Here is a 10712-nt window from a genome sequence, read left to right on the forward strand (position 1 = left end):
TACTCTCTGTGCTTCAATGTCTGTGTTGAATTTAGGTCATGTCAAACATGGAAAAAGTCCCCTGAAAGTTGAAGATGCCAAATACTATTGAGAGCAACGTGAACCTATCTCATGCAGAGTCTCAAAGAATAAACCTTTCTTTACTTTTCTAAATGCTCACACCAAGATAACTATAAACAAAAACATCAATACCTCATCCAAATAAACTTTTTTCACAAACATTGGCCACACATATTTTAAAAAAAAAATGTATAAAATTATGTTAAATATAAACTTTATTTTTTATTAATTATAATACTAGAATTATTTAAAGTCTATTTTAACAACTATTTATATATCATATCTATCTATTATCAAATTACTCATAAATATTTGTATCAATAAAAAAATGTAAAATATATATCACACAAACAAAAATAAATTTAGAACACACAAGTATAAAGGTATTCAATAAAAAAGAAATTTTAATATATAAGTATAGAATGTAAATCCCATTTCAGAAATTAATTTAATTTTTTTTAAATAGATAGTCTCCTTCATTCTAATGTCTTACATGTTCAATTTTACAGTGAAGAGATAGTGTAAGAAATTTTATGTTCAAAAATATATTAAATTATAATATACATAGTTAAAAAATCATACTTTAAAATTAAATTAGATTTAAAATTATTTTCAAAGATAATTTTTTATTTGAATTTGTTGGAAATCTCACATCGACTAGAGATTAGTGTCTTTCATAATATATAAATGGGTACAAACCTCATCTCATAAATCGATTTTATGAAATTAAGTTAAACTTAAAATTCATTTCTTAATATAGTATCAGAATATTTTAAATTTAGCGAGTATTTATGTTGAATTTATCGTACCACGTAATTGGAAATCTCATACTATATAGAAAAATTACTAGTCCTAAATAATTAGTACTAAAGTCATTTTCTCAAAGTAAACTTTGATAGGCACTGCAACTGTTATATTCATAATAATTTTTACAATGACGTAACATGTCTGGCACAGAAGCATTACATGTAAAACGCGTTTTTCATAGCTTAAAATGATTATTTATCTGAGAACACACGTGTTATATATTTAGATGTAAAAGTATTTATTTTATGCACATAGAAGAGTTAAAAGATAACATATAAAATATTTGTTTTTAATGATAATTAAGTAAACCCCCAAAATGCTTTTTTTCCCCTTTTTTTGGTTCATTTTATTTGGCTTATAAATATAAGATTAAAAAATGGGAAATAAATAGCATATACTATAATTAGAAAGAGGACCCAATGTGGTATTTAACTTCTTCTTTTTTAATGAATTTCTTATTTGAAAGATAAGAACAGGTGCTACAAATTAAGAAAGTGGGACCCACGCGCTTGTGGCGAGTGGGAAATAGGAGCGAAAGAGAAGACACGTGGTGTTGATTGTTAGAGAGGCTAACATCACGTGGTCTAAGATGAGATGTCTACGTAGTGCCACGTCATAATGCCAGCTATTGCCAGCTGTCGATAGTTACGTTGAGAGATGTGGCCACGTTTATTAATAGGCCATTCCAACCCACCACATACTCTTATTCTATTATTCTTTTCGTGTACTTTTATTTATATCATTATAGTTTTACAAAATAAATTGTACATAAATAATAGTTATTATAATCAAAATTACTACTGTTCTTATTGTATAGTTATAATATTATAAAATTATTAAATATAATTTTATAGTTTTAACATAAATTTTATAACATCTTTTTATATTAATAATTATATTTTTTATTATTATAAAATACACTAGAAGAAAATTAAAAATTAGTATATATATTAATTTCTATTACTAATAAAAATTTAAAATTTAATTTTTAAATTTGTATCTAATCATTACTTATCAAAGTTTTATCTATTAATATTTTAAATTCTAAATTCTAAATGAATAATTGAAACGAATTTATAATTAAAATTTTAATAACTAATTTGAATATCAATTTAAAAAATATTTTATATATTAATATTTTTTTAATATAATACCTAATTTAATTAATATAGTAATAAATTTATTTATTTTTTCTAAAAATTTGGTTATGAAAGTGGTGTTGCATGATAGTTAACTTGTTAGGTTATCTAAAGGGTCTGCATGATCACTTAGAGACACCAGAGTCACTCTTCAATCCTAGTAAACTTTTTAAGTCTTTCTGGTTTTATTAATTTTACCAATCAATCTCAAATTTTAAACTTTTCATAATGAATTAAAGGATTAAAGTTTTTATTTATTTATATAATTAAGTAAATATTTTCTCTTTTATCTTGTGTGTGGTTTGTGAGTCAAACCAATGGTAAGTAGGGTTGAGTCATACAATACAATAAAATCATTAAATAAAAATTAATTTTATAGACAAAAAAATAAATAATTAGTTGGTATAGTGATTAAATTTAGAATATAAATAATTGGTAGTTAAAATCTGTTAGCTAATTAGATATCAATTTAGAAACTATTTATAAATAATAAAAACTAATTTAAAAACGAATAATTTTTGTAGTCTCTAAAATTAGTTTTTATTCAATAATTTTTTTTTAAGTGATAGGTTTAGATTTTTTTATGATGTTAATATATAAAATGGCATAAGAGGTTTATCCAATGCATTCTTAAAGAGTATTTGAGATATGTTTGTAGAAAAATGTATATGTTTGACCACAAATGTAAGATGACATTTAAATGAGTGTGAAATAAGTACTAGTAAGAAAGTTTGTTCAAAGAGATGTGGTTGCACTAATAAGAGTATGGGAAGTGCACTTGTAAAAAAAATACATGAAAAAATTAACTACAAAATTGTGGTTTTGTCCACATGTGTTTGGAAGACACATTGGTAAACAAAATTATATAGAAGATTTACCACAAAAAGTGTGAGAGATATGATTATAAAGAAAATTATACTAAACATTTAACTATATTAACGTGGTTTCATTATATTATATTAGAAATATATAATTTACACATAAAAATATTTTTTTTTATTAAAGGTTGATATCTCATAACAAATTATTTTCCAACGAATATATGATTAAAACTCTAAAAATATATTTAAATGCAGAAAATTCATGCAATATTATTTCATATTTTAACAACTTGAGAACAATCGAAAAATTATGGTTTCTATATTCAACTCCTTTATCACATGTGATACAATTTAGTGTTTGAGTTTGAATGTTTCTTCTGCGAGCAGAACATTGTGGCTAAAGGTAAAGCCTTAGTGTTACGTAATTTGACAAAATCCTTATTTTCTTCATATTCTCTCTCTCTAAATGAGTATATTTATCCATAAGAATATGAATTCCATCTAACATATCAATAATTATTCCAGCATATATTTCTTTAATTCAAAATAAGGTAATTTCCAATCTAGGTTCCACAACCATTTATCCACACCCCCATGAACCCATTTGTCCTATGTAATAATTTTTTTATTTGAGTTAGTGAATATATTTTTCCTTCAACTATGCATCCTTACCCATACATCTTCCCAAAACAAAATCTTAGACTCATTTCCAATTTTCCATTTGATGTTAGACATAAATAAGTTTTGCCCATAGTGTGGATCATTGATTTTTTTTTAAGTCTTTTCACCATAGATATTCATGTTTACTTGTTCAACCATCAACTAAATTTTTCCAAATTTCATACTACGACCATAATCCCATACCCTCATACTCTAATGTCGAAATCCATTTTGCAACTAAAGTTGTATTAAATCTTCTTCTAAAATCTTTAATTTCTAGTCCCTTCTTCTTTATTGTTATAAATTGTTTATCTACTTACCCATACAATTTTTCTTCTTTTTGAACTTCCCATAAGAAATATCTTTGTATTTTAACAATTTGCTTTCATATTGATATTGTCATTATGAAAATAGACAAGAAAAAGATTGGTATTGCAGATATAACAAAATTTGTCAATATGATTCCAAAAAAAATATTTACCCTTCCATTTAGATAGCCAATTTATCATTCTATCTACCAGTATTTCTTTCTATGATTTATCATTCCTAGGTATATAAAAGGAAGAGTCATGAATCTGCAATTCAGGACCTGATTTTGTGTATTGCAAAGTGTGTGTGTTTTCTTAAAAGAAAATATGTTTTTAATACTTTAAAAAAAAATTGTCAAAGTTTTTTATTCAAACTATAAAATATGATGTAGAACTATTTACCTTTGAAAAACTCTTACATAGAATTAAATCAATTCACAAATGTTTGAAAGTATGAGAACTAAATTTATTAACTTAGAAGTAAAACTAAAATATATTTCTTTTCAGTTTTTAACTAAGAAATTGTTTTCCGTCGTTAATAACAAAATTCAAAGAAGAAAATTGAGTTAAAATAAAAATACTGAATTGTCAGTGTTTGTTTAAGAAAAATAATTGAAGGGGAGGATACAATTGATTTTCCCTAAAAAAAACAAGTAAAAGAAGAAAACGTGATATTTTTATTCATTCATTTTCATTTTGAACTAACTACATTTGCAGCATCAAAATAATAGATATCTTCTATTAAGAAGAAAAAAAGAGTATCATAAAAAGATTTAATTTTTAAGTTAAATTTATTTATTTTTGATTAAAATGTATTTAATATAATACATTTTCTTATTTTCATTAAATCTCTTACACATCTAAATAAACAAAAAAAAAATCTCCTTTTTGTTTATTCAAATAAAAAGATTATACCTTATTTTTTATTTCCATTAATCTAAAATCACATTTGTTTTACTTTGTTTATTTTCCACTTTTTAATCCAAATACAATACAATTGCAAGTGCCTCCTTAATTACCAGTGAAAGTCGAGAGTCCAGGTTTACTCTTCCAGAAAAATTAAGTTTAGTGCTCATCGGAGCAATTACAAAAAAATAAATATTATATGATAAATTGCAATATATTTTAAGAAGGTTTTTCTATAATATTGTTCTCGATCAAATATATTTATGTCAAGTGAAGTGATTTTGTTACCGTATTAAATTGTTTTAAAAATGTTTAAAATTATTATATTTTTTTTTAAAGGTGAGATCACATTAACTTTCTCAATTTGGGATTAAATTGAAAATTTTAAAAAAAATTGTGAAACATTAAACTTTTTAAAATTTAAAAAATTGATTTCTGATAAAACAAAGTTATCTAGAACTGATAAAATGGGTTAGTCCGACCATTACCCGTAAAAAAAAGAACAGGATGAACTGACTTGTCTGTACAAGTTGAAAATGGTAATCCATTCCATTATGGGATGAGCTAGTGGCTTGCTATCACTTTTTATTTAATTTTCTATATTTTTTTATTTTGTGATTTTTTATCTATTTATTTAATTATATTCATTGATTTTTTCGACAGTAAAAATGTAAGGAAGAGCAATAAAATTTAATCAAACTTTAATATTTTAATAAAAAATGTTTAATATCTAATAATATAAAGTAAACACCAACAATATTTCAATGAATCAAATTATGTATAAGAAGATTAATGTAAATAAAGTTTTATATAAAATATTGATCATCATCAATTTTAATTAAAAAAACATGAAATTTCTCTTTAAAAGTAAAAAAAAATAATAAAGAAGAGTAGACTAGACTACACCACTTCTTAGCGAGTTAGGAGTTAATCACTTTGTTAGGTCTGATGCACTTTATCATCCATATATTTACCTCAATGAATCTTAATACATATTAAATAATATGTGTTTTTTGTTAGATTAAATCGTTTGAAAAAAAAATACTATATTAAATTGTTTTTAAAAAGCTAGGATCAATTCAAAAAATTTAAGATTATATTAAATTTTTTAAGAAAATTTGAAATCAAATTGAACCTTTTTTTAAATATAAAAATATTTTCATGTTAAATATCACTATGCAACTTAACATTTAAGTTACGCTGACACGCATATTATACCAATGAAATGATTTTCTATGAATAAATCATAAATTAACAAACTTATCAGCACACATATTCCTTTCACGAAAAATATAAATAATCCTAGACCTGATATTTTTTCAAACCTTTTAAGAAGAATAGAATAATATTAATTTTTTTAAAATTTGAAAAATAATTTTGCCCATTAATATATTAATATGAGAACTAAAAGATAACTAGTTAATTTTTATTCAAATATATTAGGAGTTTGCTTTTTGAAAATGAAATATTATACTCTTAAAAAACACACTCTGAGAAATTAATATGGTTAAGAATACGGGTGTTATAATTGAATAAAAAATAAATGAAAAGTAATAAAAAATTATAAAACTGATTAAAATTAGTTTTCTTACCTGCTTTGACCTCAATCTAATTATTTGCTTTAAATGTTAAGCAACGCTTATTATATTTAAATAAATTTATATGTTTGTACTTAATTAATGATCAAACCAACATCAGCATATTCATTAAAAAATATTCTATATTCTGATTATATTTTTTTCTTCACGACAATGGATCACTACTTCAATTCAATTCATGTTTGAAAACATAAATTTAATTAATAATGTTTGTTATTAGTTTCTTTATTTTGTATCTAAAAAACCATATTTATTAAAAAACATTTAATGAATATTTAATTAAGTTGTTTTAATAAACACAGCTTCTTAACTGATGAAACTTAAAACTAAAATTTTGAAATAAACAGTTGACAATTATAACAGTAACTAATTGAAATTAATTTCACAATTAGCATTGATAATCTCTTTAATGAAGAGTTAAGCTAGGTCATTTCAACGTGGCGGCACAGTTTAAATGTGGGCCACATATAAATAAAAATATGTTGGTCACAAGCAAAACGTGCACAAATAACAAAATTGTTTGGAATAAATAAATAAATAATTGAAAAATAAGTTACAATTTGCTAGAAAAGGATTCTAGTGCAAGAGTATTTAATTAAAAATAGATTTAAGTTTAGAAGTATGTTTCCACAGTTTTTCATAAATAAAAGTTAGTTTTTTTCATAAATTATTTTATATTAATCATTCCATATTTTTACTAAATTATTATTTTAATTATGAAATATATATATATATATATATATATATATATATAATACGTTTTGTCTAAATATAATCTAAAATTAAGAGTTTAAATTAAACACTTGTAAATGTTAATATTTTTTTATATAATAAGTTTCCATTTAGTTTTTTTTTTAAAGTTCTTTATTAATAGGTATAAATTATATATATATTGTTTTGTTAATATATGAATTTTGGTTTAGTATCTCCAATTTTTTTTTCTTTTAATAATATTTTTTTCATGTGGTGACAATTGATTGTTGTTACTTGATGTGTTAGCCTAATTGAGATGTCAAGTTTCATAGTGATGCATAACATGAGAACTTTTATGAAAAAAAAACTTACAATATTTATTCAACAAATGTTAAATATGTCAAACTTTATGAAAATAAAAAATATATGGTGACTGAAATACTTGAAATGACGATAAAAAAATATTGAAAATATCACATTATATCTCAATATTTCGATCAAGATACCACTAAAATATCTTATGTTTAGGATTATGGTTTAATAAAATGATTAACAATGTTAAACAAATCTAAACTTTTTAACCATTATTGAAAGGATGTTTAGGCTTATTTGGATCTCTCTTAATGTGTATGTATAAGTAAAAGCTCAATAGAGGTAGTATAAATAGATAAACACCATGAGATAGAAATATATTAATCTCTTTGAGAATAATCTTGTATACATTTCACACATTCTCTTCTAAATACTAAATTTGATGCTAGAGTGTCATCACGAGTACCTTTTTGATACTGAAGTGTGAAACTAAAGATCGAGACTAATGACGAACAAAAAAAACCTAAAGGAAGACTTGTGTAGGTCAACTTGTATATGAAAAAAAAATATTATTATTATAATCAAAACTAATAAACATAATTAAGTACTCTCATACTTTTAATAAATAAATGTGAATACTACTACTATTTTTTTCACAACTCTAATAAGAATTTATTCATGATTTAATTATTTTATTTATTAATGTAGAGTACAATATACCTCTATGAAACGGCAATTACTATGTACCATATCAAGAAAGCAAAAGGAAAGAAAAATTAGAAAAAAAAAAGAAACTCACAAAAAAAAAATGAACATTAATAATTGACCAAGTGACACCGCCACTTGAAAAAAAAAAATGCTGGGATGATTTTCAACACTATATTAAAATACAAACAAAAGTTACATATAATATAAATTATTAAAAATTAAGATAAGTGAAATACAAGTGGCTAGTAAAATATATTCGTTTGTCTCATACTAAAAAAGCACAGTAACAAAAATATGATTTTTTATGAAATTAATTTTAGAAAATAAAATATAAAAATTAAGTTGACATAAAGTTTTTTATTCTTATAATATATATTTTTATAAATTAATTAATGTTAAGATATACTATAATTATAAGTTGAAGACTTAAGCTTTTATTGTATACTTAATACTAAAATTATAAGTTTGAAATTTGAGTTTTATAATTATCTTTCAATTAAATGTGACGTAAATATTTAAGACTTGTACTCTTAAACAAGATTCGTATTTTTTATTTTAAAAAATATTTATTTTTCTAAGAAATTGTGATAATATATTATAATTAAATTGTATATTTTATATGATACAACACACACAAAAATTAATATGTCGTATCCTTAACACTGATTATTTTAAATATTTAATAGATGTAAGATATATTTTTTTATAACAATATTTGGTATATTTAAAGAAGATTTAAAGAAGATAAGAGAGCTAAGAAAGTGAGAGAAGACGTGGTGGAGAAGGAAAGAAGAATGTGTATAAATATTATAAACCCTAAATTATTGGTATTTGAAGCCATCAATTAGCATATTCCTTCTCTGCGTGGAATCAACTCAATATTTTTTTTTCAAATTTATATTCACATTCTATTCCATTGTTAAAGTAAATGCATTATTTATTTCCAATGATATCATAGTGGATGATTTAAATAATATATTCATGCACCTTATTTATTTATTTGTTCTTTTTTCAAAAGATGCTATCATTAGAGAAATTATGAAAGATTCAACTTACTAATTTTATATACTTGTGTTCAATGTCTAAATTAATCAGCATGGAAATGTTATAATTTTGCAAGTGTTACTTCATAACTATGTCATATTTTTTTTTTGGAAAAAACTATTCATAATTATTATACTTAAGTGTAATTACTTACCTCTTATAAAAAAAAATACTTTCAAATATTTACAAGAAAAATATGTTAGTAATATTTCTAGAAACAATTGTTCAGGATTTTTTTAAAATTTAGTAGGTAAATTTGAAAATATTATTGGGTAATAATTGATATTTTACTAATAATAATGAAAGTTTTATTTTACATTTTGGATAAATAAGTGGTATAGTGTTCACATCATGTATGAATTTGGTAGGATATTAATGATTTGTTTAATTTTAGTTTTTTTTTTGCTTGAAGTAATAATAAACTATATGTTTTCAAACTATGAGTTTAACCAAATCACCAAGTAACAATAATTGGACCAACGATGAAATGAATATATATTATTTATAGAAAATTACGTGTCCAATCATTCGAAGTTTTAAAAAATGTTCTTACGTAAATTTTCTTTGAGAAAGTAACTTTGATCTATTACAAGTGAAATAATGTTTTGACATTTTTCTATACATAAGTCTTTTATAATAATAGTAATATCAACTAATTAATTATGTTTTGAAAATTAATTGTATGACTGGTATTAATTATAAATATGTCAACACTTCTATTATAATTCAAATAATCAAGCTCATGGTTAAGGTTAATAATTGTTTGACCAACTTCTATTGATGACAATTAACTAAATTTCTTTAATTACGTATTTTCTTATTTAATTTATCGCTTATAACACTTTTTAAAATTTTTATAGATTTTATCAAATCATTTTTTTAACTAAGTCACAGTGTAATATTAATATTCCTAATTACTTTATCTAAATATTATACCATACTATTATATATATATAATTTAAATGTTTATGATATGGTATTATAAAATAATATTTTTTTATATACATTTTTAGATATATACATCATAAGATAAACGTGTATAATTTTACATCAGATAAACATATGTAATCATCTCATGTCTCATAATTCACATAACATCATATTAATCAACAATCAAATGATTTACTTCCGATAGACGCATGCGTTAAGTTTGATTGAGAGATATATACATGTTTAGTGTCTTCATTATGTTATCTCTTTACACAACTCACAGGAACTCAAACCTCTCATATGAATGGATAAATTCATATGACCTGCTAGATGGACTACCTTTCAAATTACAAACTCACTAGTATGATAATCTTCATCTATATAATTTCAATATACTAGTAGAGTTAGTACATCTTATTCAAAATGAATATATAATTCAATGCATATCTTAAAAAATCTTAACATGTTATTTCTTTTATTGAAAATGGTATGTCTTAATCACACTTCCACGTGGTTCATATTTCATTCAACAATATACCTTACCATTATATAGAAATTTAACTTTTAAAACATACTAAAGACATCTCACAATCATAATTTACAAAACACACTCACACCTAACAAGTCTCGTGCTTGCCCAACAACCAACCCCTAGGACCAGATTCACTCATCGAATGTTAGGCTCGCCTAGAGAATGTCAAGCTCACATAGTGAATGCCAAGCTTG

Source organism: Phaseolus vulgaris, chromosome 10 (assembly GCF_051622355.1).
Source record: "Phaseolus vulgaris cultivar YP4 chromosome 10, ASM5162235v1, whole genome shotgun sequence".
NCBI lineage: Eukaryota > Viridiplantae > Streptophyta > Magnoliopsida > Fabales > Fabaceae > Phaseolus > Phaseolus vulgaris.